Source organism: Meriones unguiculatus, chromosome 14 (assembly GCF_030254825.1).
Source record: "Meriones unguiculatus strain TT.TT164.6M chromosome 14, Bangor_MerUng_6.1, whole genome shotgun sequence".
Taxonomy (NCBI): Eukaryota; Metazoa; Chordata; class Mammalia; order Rodentia; family Muridae; genus Meriones; species Meriones unguiculatus.
Window position 1 is genome coordinate 332472 of NC_083361.1, and position 8989 is coordinate 341460.

Consider the following 8989-nt stretch of genomic DNA (forward strand, 5'->3'; position numbering starts at 1 on the left):
GAAGACCATGAATGAATAAAGGAGACTTCAAAAAACTAAAAAGCTTTTGCAATCCATACTTTAGGTGATGAAGCAGATTAAAGAATGGGAAACGTCTTTACCAGCTACGCATAAGACAGGTTTATATCTAGACCGTACAAAGAACTCATAAAATGTAGACATGAAGAAACCATAAAACAAACAAACAAACAACAACAAAAACCCTGTTAAAAAGTGGGACATAGAACAAAGTTCTCAAATATGAAAGACAAACGCTGACAGTTTTTGTTTGTTTGTTTGTTTGTTTGAAGACAGGATTTCTCTGAGTAGCCTTGGCTGTCCTGGATTCTCTTTGTAGAACTCTTTGAGATCCACCTGCCTCTGACTTTCTGAGTGCTAGGATTGCAGGCATTCACCAACATACCTGGCTGCTGATAGTTTATTTTAATTTAGCATTTATTTTTGTTGTTGTTTCATTCATTACATCCCAACTGCAGTTTCCTGACCCTTTCCTCCTCCCAGCCTCCATGTATCCACCTCCACTCTGCCCACCTCACATCTCCTTCAGATCCACTGCTACTTTATTTTCAATGAAAACAAATCTGATGGCCTAACAAGTTACAACAAGACTCGGCACAATCCCTCACCTCAAAGTTGGTCAAGGCAGTACATAAGGAGAGAAAGTGTGGCTAGATCAGGAAAAAGTCAGAGACACCCCCACTCTCACTGTTGGAAGTCCCACAAGAACATCAAGCTAGTAATCATAAGATGTGTGCAGATGACCTAGCTCAAAAGACCCACAGACTATTTACATTTTTTTGCTTCAGTCTCTGTGATCCCCTATGAGCCCTGTTGACTCAGTGGGCCGTGTTCTTGTTGTGTCCTCAATATCTCTGGTTCCTACAATACTTCCTTCTTCATTTGTGCGGTTCCCCTGGATACATCGTTGTGTTTGGCTGTGAGTCTCTGCATCTACTCCCATCAGATGTCTGGTGATGTCTCTCTAATGATAACTGGGTTAGGCACAAATCTATGATTATAGCAGAATATCTTTCATTGACATTTTTTGCCTGCCATGTTTACATATATCCTGGGTCTCTAGGCTGTCCTGACTCTGGTTCATCCAGGCAGTGTCAGGCATGGACTTCCTCTCCTGGTCTTGGCCTCAATTTGGACCTGTGTTTTCTTGGGTGTAGTTGACCTCTTTGGACTGGAGTTTTCCTTCTAGTATCTTCTGTAGGGTTGGGTTGCTGCATATATACTGTTTAAATTTAGTTATGTCATGGAATATTTTGTTTTCTCCATCTATGTTGATTGAAAGTTTTGCTGGCTATAGTAGTCTGGGTTGGCATCGGTGGTCTCTTAATGTCTGCATGATATCCACCCAGGCCCTTCTGGCTTTCATAGTCTCTGTTGAGAAGTCTGGTGTGATTCTGACAGGCCTACTTTTTATTTTAATGATGTTTTTGTATTAGCAGTGTCATGCATAGAACAGTTAATTTTCATGGTGTCATCCCCATATAAAATGGAACCTCAATACTCTAAGAAAGTGAAAAATGAACACAAAATTTAATGGGTCTTGAGGGAATTGAGACAATGAAGGGATTAACTTGAGGTAAAAAGAAACTATATATAAATTAAAATACTGCAAAAATTAAAATACTGACAATACAATCATGATTATTTAAAATACAATTGCATCAAAAAGTTAATTTCTTGTCCATCAATATACACAATAAAATTACGTAGCCTACCCTACATGTGGCCAGATTGTATTCCCCATAAAAGATATCTGTGTGATTAGTGTGACTAAAGCAGCATTCAAAAATCATTCTGGTGTTGGCTTTTATCAATACCTTGCCGCCCTTTGTGGCATCTCGGTTAAAGTCCTCCGGCATAATCAAGCACTCGTGACACAGGTAAAAGATAAATTCAACATTTGGAAGATCTTGAAAATTTCCAGAGTTAAAAAAATGGTATTTTATGATATTTTTCCATAAAGGATATTTTCAAATTTTTAAATTGTATTTTCCTCATTCTCAAACAACATATTTAAATCATATTTATTTTATTTCCACATTAATCTAAGGTTCTCCTGCTTATGTTACATAAATTTTATGTGTATTTTATCTCAGAATACACACACACACACACACACACACACACATGCCAAATGAGTGCCATTACTCACATGAGTCTTTTGTGTTTTGAAATTTGTTTGCTTGTTTTTGTCCTATTTGTATTTCCTATTTTATTTTTAAAATTTTTCTTTCTTATTATTTAATACAATTTATTCACTTTGTATTCCAGCTGTAGCCTCCTCCTTTATCAAATGTCTTATTTTAATTCACTTAATTACAGAAAATGGGGTGATGAGACCCCACAAAAAATATAAGATTAAACTTTAGAAAAAAAGGTTATTTTAAATGTATATGTAAGCTTAGGATCCCATGAAGATACTGTTGATAAAAATGGGATTGACTTTTATATAAATAAAAATTTTAATATGTTAGATGGTATCTCAGCTTTAATGACAGCTTTGATACTGTCATTAAAATGAATGAATGACACTAACCCTAGCCCTAGCCCCAACCATAACCCTAACCCAACCTTAATGTAAACACTCTAACCTTAACCTTCTAACCTTAACCCTCTATCCCTAACCATCACCCTAATACTAACCCTAACCGTAACGCTAACGCTAACCTTAGCCCTAGCTCTAGCCCTAACCATAACCCTAACCCTAACCATAACCCTAGCCTTAACCCTTGCCCTAGCCCTAGTCCTAACCCTAACCCTTACCCTAAACCTACCCTAAGACTAACCTTAACCCTAGCCCTATCTCTAGCCTTAGCCCTAACCCAAACCCTAAACCTAGCCCTAGCCTTAGGCCTAACCTTAGCCCCAGCCCTAGCCCTAACCCTAACACTAAACCTAGCCCTAACCATAACCCTAGCCCTTGCACTAACCCTAGCCCTAACTCTAAACCTAACCCTAAATGTAACCCTAAACACAGCCCTAGCCTGAGCTCTAACCCTAGCTCTAGCCCTAGCCCTAGCCCTAGCCCTAGCCTTGGTGCTAACCCTAACCCTAAACATAACCCTAACCATAAACCTAGCCCTAGCCTTAGGCCTAACACTAACTCTACCCTTAACCCTAACCATAGACATAGCCCTAGCCCTAGCCACAACACTAGCCCTAGACCTAACCCTAAACCTAACCATAATCCTATCCCTATCCCTAACCTTAGCTGTAGCCGTAGCCTTAACCCTATCCCTAACCCTAACCCTAGTCCTAGCCCTAGCGTTAAACTTAACCCTAACATTAAACATAACCCTGACCCTAAACCTAACCATAGACGTAGCCCTAGCCCTAACCATAACACTAACCCTAACTCAAACCCTTACCCAAACATGAGCCCTAGCCCAATCCCTAGCCATAACCCTAACACTAACCCTAGCCCCAGTCCTAACCCTAGCCATAGATCTAGCACTAACCCTAACCCTAACCCTAACCCTACCTCTAGCCTTAGCTAGAGCCCTTGCCTTAACCCTAACCTTAGCACTAACCCTAATGCCAGCCCTAAGCCTAGCCTTAGGTCTAACCCTGACCCCAACACCAACCTTACACCTACGCCTAACCCTAGCCCTAGCCTTTGCCTAAGACATAGCCCTAACCCTAACCCTAACCCTAAACTTTTCCTATCCCTAACTCTAACCATGCCCTACCCCTAACCTAACACTAGTCCTAGCCTTTGCCTTAGACCTAGCCCTAGCCCTAACTCTAACCCTCTAACTCTAAATGTAACTGTAACTGTAAACCTAACTCTAGCCCTTGCCATAGCCCTAACCATTACCCTATCCTTAACCATAACCATAACTCTAACCCGAATCCTTGCCCTAGCCCTAACACTAACACTAATCCTAAAACTAACCTTAACTCTAACCCTAACCCTGACCCTCTAACCCTAAACCTAACCCTAACACTAACCCTAAACCTAATCCTAATATTAACCTAACCCTGACCTAGCACTGGCCCTAGACCTAGCCCGAAACCTAACCCTAGCCTTAACCCTAACCTAATCCTAACCATAACCATAACCCTAGCCCTAACCCTCTAACCCTAACCCTAACCCTAACCCCCAACCCTAACCCTAACTCCTATCCCAACCCCGACCCTAACCCCCTGACCCTGACCCCGACCCTAACCCTAACCCTAACTAGTCTAATCCTGACCCTAACCCCAACCACTAACCCTGATTCCCCAACCCTGACCCTGACCCTAACCCTGACCCTAACCCCTAACCCTAATCCTAACCCTATCCCTAACCCTAATCCTAACCCTAACCCCTCTAACCCTAACCCTAATCCTAACCCTATCCCTAACCCTAGGCCTAACCTTAATAGTAATCCTAGCCCTAACCCTAGCCCTAGCCCAACCCTACCTCTAACCCTACGCCGACCCCTACTCCTAAACCTAACCTGAACCCTTAACCTAATGTTAAACCTGACCCTGACCCTGACCCTGACCTTAACCCTAACACTAACCCTAACCCTAACCCTGGTCTACAGAGTGACATCCAGGACATTCTGGGCCATGTAGAGAAACCCTGTCTGGAAAAACAAAAACAAAAACAAAAGCCAAATGCCACCTGAATTGTCCACACAGTAAATCATCCTTCTCAGCTGTGGGTGATGGAGCCGTAGCCAGGTATTCTGTTTTCTTCCTGACCTTTAAAAACACCTGTTTTGATAAGATATACAAGAAAGAGAAGTTGATTATTTGTGCTGCTGGAGGTTGCCAAGTCAAGATTAAGACACCAGCAGATTCTGGGTGGCATGAAGCCTGCTCTCTCCATCGGGTATGTTTCTATGTTGTGTTTTCTCACATGACTAAAAGAGGAATTGAATTCAGTTCTTCAAGATCTTAAAAACAAACAAACCTGCACAATATAACTCTTTAAAAGCTAGCCTCACTTGAATGTAATGTTTCCCTCTCTAAGGCCCATATCTCCAATTCCTGTGACTTAATGCTAACTCCAAGCAAAAGGAGCCTTTCTAGTCACTTTAGGAGTGGCTCCTTATCATCCGGAACCCCAGCCATAAAACAGCTGAGGGAGTTCTTGGCCATGGAGGATCTTCTAGAATCTGGATTCCCCAGCTCAACATGATAGCTAAATATATATTCCTGTACAAGGCCTTGAAGGAACCAGAGAATCCCGGAATCTGACACATCCATGGGCATCCTAGAACAGGCACATCCGTGCAACTTAGCTCTGGCAATTTCTGACACTGCTAAACCCTTTGTCTGCTTGTGCATGAGTGATAGGGACTAGCCCTGGGAGTTCATTATCTTACTTGTATGTGTGTGAGTTGTCAGCTCCAAAGGAAACTCTTTCCCTAAATTCCACAAGGGACAAACAGCTCTCTGCAGTGCCTATTAGCACAGCAAAGTGCACGTCCATCTTCAGGGTCCTTCAGCACCACAAGTACCTGTTACACATTCCAAAGTCCATGTATCCCCCTAGCCTTTCTCCCCTCCTCCCCTCCCCTAAACTCCTTCCAGCTCACAGGCTTCCCTCCCCTCCACCACTCATCCTCCTTATAACCCTGCTCCTTTGGCTACTTTCTGTCTGTCTGTCTGTCTGTCTGCCTGCCTGTCTGCCTCTGTCTCTGTCTTCCTTTCTGTCTCCCCCCTCTCCCCCTCTATTTTTTTCCTCTCTGCTCTGCTCCTGCTTCTATCCCTGACAGGTCCAGTCTGCTGGCCATGTTCAATCTACTACTTTCTCTCTGTGTTTGGACTCTTCCAGATGCCTCTGGATGTTCTCTTCTATGCACAATAAACACTTTTCCCTTAGCCATATCATGGAGGGGTCTGTCTGTATGTATATGTACCATGTGCATGCACGGTGCCTGTGAAGGCCAGAGAGAGTGCTAGATTCCCTGAAACTGGAGGAACAGATGTTTTTGAGCCGTCATATGGATTCTGAGAAGTGCACCTGGGTCCTCTGCAAAAGCTGTGAGCGCACTTAACTGCTAGCCAGCTCTCCAGTTCCTTAGCCCTGGATGTTTCAACACAAGTTTTGGGGCCTCCCAGCAACCCATCACTAACTGTTTTTAAATAATAAAGATTCTCTTCAGGTTTAATAGAGAAGCGTTAGGACAGATTTCAGATGGAATACCTTGTGGTCGCCCTTGTCATTTGCAGTGGGAGAGGCTGGCACACGACAGCCAGCTTTCACAGGGAGGAATCTCTGATCTCAGCGGTTTAGTGATGGTTCAAGATATATCAAGGTATAGCTAGGTTGCTCTGTGCCTGATTAGCAGGCAGCTGACCTTGCTGTACTGCCCCACCTCCGGATTGCCACACAGTAGGAGTTCATCTGCTTAGTGAAGTTACAGCCCGGGTCATAAGTCTATCACTCTGGTTGCCTTACGCCAGGGGTGGAAGAAGCTGTGGAGGAGTGTGTCTAAGCCCCTCTGTAGCGGCAGACAGAGCACTTAACCAGGAATTTCTGTGTGTTCAGCACCTGGCTGCTCCCGTAATAACCTGTCCTGTTGGGTTTTATGGAGGCTTTATTACATTGTTTGCTAAAGATCAGCTTGTCTTTAGATCTTTGCCTGCTCCCCTGGGATTGGCTGAAAGTCCTAACTCTGATTTACCTTGAGCAGCCCCATCCTGAAGCTACATGGGACTGCCAGCCCCCAGCTGATAAGCATACCAAAAGACACATCTCTACAGATCCTAGGACATGCAGCAGTAATTAGAGCAGAGAAATAATTCATAATCTCAGAAAGCACTTTGAACCTCCGGCATGCAACAGAAACAGTCTTGAGAAGGTCAGATACTGGAAAAGTTAACAAGATGTCCTATTTTCTTCCTGCTCAGATTTTCCCTCTTACAGTCTGACAAAGATTGCCAGGGAACCTATTGTTTTTGTTGTTTTTAATCCCGTGTTTCCCAGTTTAGACTCCCATGTCAGAGATTCCAGGCAGTTTTTTAGTGGAGCAAAGTACTGAGTGGAGCTTATAATTTAGGGGACAGATGTCAGGGTGAGACAGAGAAAAGTTACTCCCACATGGGACGAGATTTTGAAGGAGAAATGGACTCTCAAATATGGATTTCAATCATGGAAATTGTCTCAGGCAACCACAGAGCCCAAGACAACAGGGGTGATGTCAGTGTGGCTGGAGACTCAGGGACCAGGCATAGCAGCAGCTGACATCACCACCCAGGAGACCCAGGGAGGTCAGACTCTAGGGAGGGCCCTTGCTGGTGTCACACTGCCAGGAGAACAGGAGAGAGAAAATGCTCAGGTAGGGCAGGGTCCCCAAAGCAGCAGTCCTCAGATTCTCTTTGCTGGGGCCGATGTAGAGGTTGTGAAGGAATATAGCTTGCTAGGTTCTCCTCCCAGATTGCTCAGCCTGCTTTCTTAGAGCACGCAGGACCACTAGCCCAGGGGTGGCACCAACCACAATGGGCTGGGCCCTCCCACAACAATCAGGAGGAAAATGCCCTACAGGTTTACCTACAGCTCAGTCTTAGTGCAGGCATATTCTCAGTTGAGGGTTCCTCCTCTCAGATGAATTTAGCTTGCATCAAGTTGACAGCACACCCAGGTTTTGCCATAGGTCCATTATAAAGCCCCCACACCAGTAAATTGATTGTACCCTGCTCTCCAAGTCCCTTCTGTGGTGGTTCGAATAGGAATGGCTCCCACAGACTCATGTGGTTGAATGCTTGGCTCACAGGGAATGGCTCTTTAGGAGGTGTGGCCCTGTTGGAGTAGGTGTGGCCTTGTTTGAATAAGTCTGTCACTGTGTCAGTGGGTTTAATGTCTCCTATGCTGAAGCTCCACCCAGTGTGGAATCAGAGCCTCCTCCTGGCTGCCTGCAGAAGACAGTGTCTTTCTGCTGTGTGTGGATCAAGATGTAGAACTGTCAGCTCCTTCTCTAGCCTCATGCCTGCTTGCATGCCACCATGCTTCTTACCATGATGATAATGAACTAAACAACCAGCTCCTACAATAAAATGTCCTTCTAGTGTGTGGCTTCTGTTGTCAACAGCTAAGAGCCAATTCGGAAACACACACACACAGGGTTGGGCTGGTGAGGTGCTCAGAGGGTCAGGGCACTCGCTGCAGAGTGCTTTGCTGTGACCTGAGTTTGATCTCCAGCGAAGAAAGAGAGGAACAACTCCCACAGGCTGTTCTCTGGCCTCTACTTAGGGGCACGTGTGTACCCTGCCCCCGAGGAAATATGCATATACCGGGGTGCTTAGTGAAGGGCGCAAGCTAGGGGACAAATCCCGGCCTGGAGCCTGTGCTCAGGCTACTCCTCTCTGGGCAGCTCTGGCCTCAGCTGGACTGCAGGGCAAGCTTTGAACTCCCATGCGGATGACACTTGGTTCGAGGATGCCTGCCAAATGGGAGCAGGGCACGAGGGTGCACTGAGAAGCTTCATTAGCACAGCAGTGGTTTAGGAACAGATGCCAGCTCTGGAGCATAAGTAAAGAGAGTCAGCTGAAGAAGTCCCTAAGCCAGCATGGGAAGCCACATTCCATTCTGGCCTGCACTGAGAGCAGCTGTGTGAGGTAACTACCCACCCGGCAAGCGTCCTCGCAGGATGCCCTACAGTGAATTGGTGCGGCTCCCCAAGGTGGCACCACAGCTTTGGACAAACTGCAGAGCTTTTCAGAGCAGGAACCTGGACCTCCTCTGAACTGCTTGCTAAAGGCTGGTGTCAAAGCCCCAACATGCACCGTGGTCAGGGTGTGGAGGAGGGACGGGACAGCTAACAGGCTATGGGTTTCTGCCAGTGTTTATTAAGGCTATGAGTGCAGAGGCCAGATGTTTTGTGTGCCTTTTACCTCTGGGGCTTGGCTTCCTGGCTGTTGGGGTTTCATTCTCAGTGACTCCAGACTCCTGCTGGACGTTGGTCAGGGTTAGCACAGGGAGAGGAGGCCTTTCTGGGTCAGGCCCAGACCATTCAGCCGGAAGTAGGTACCTAAG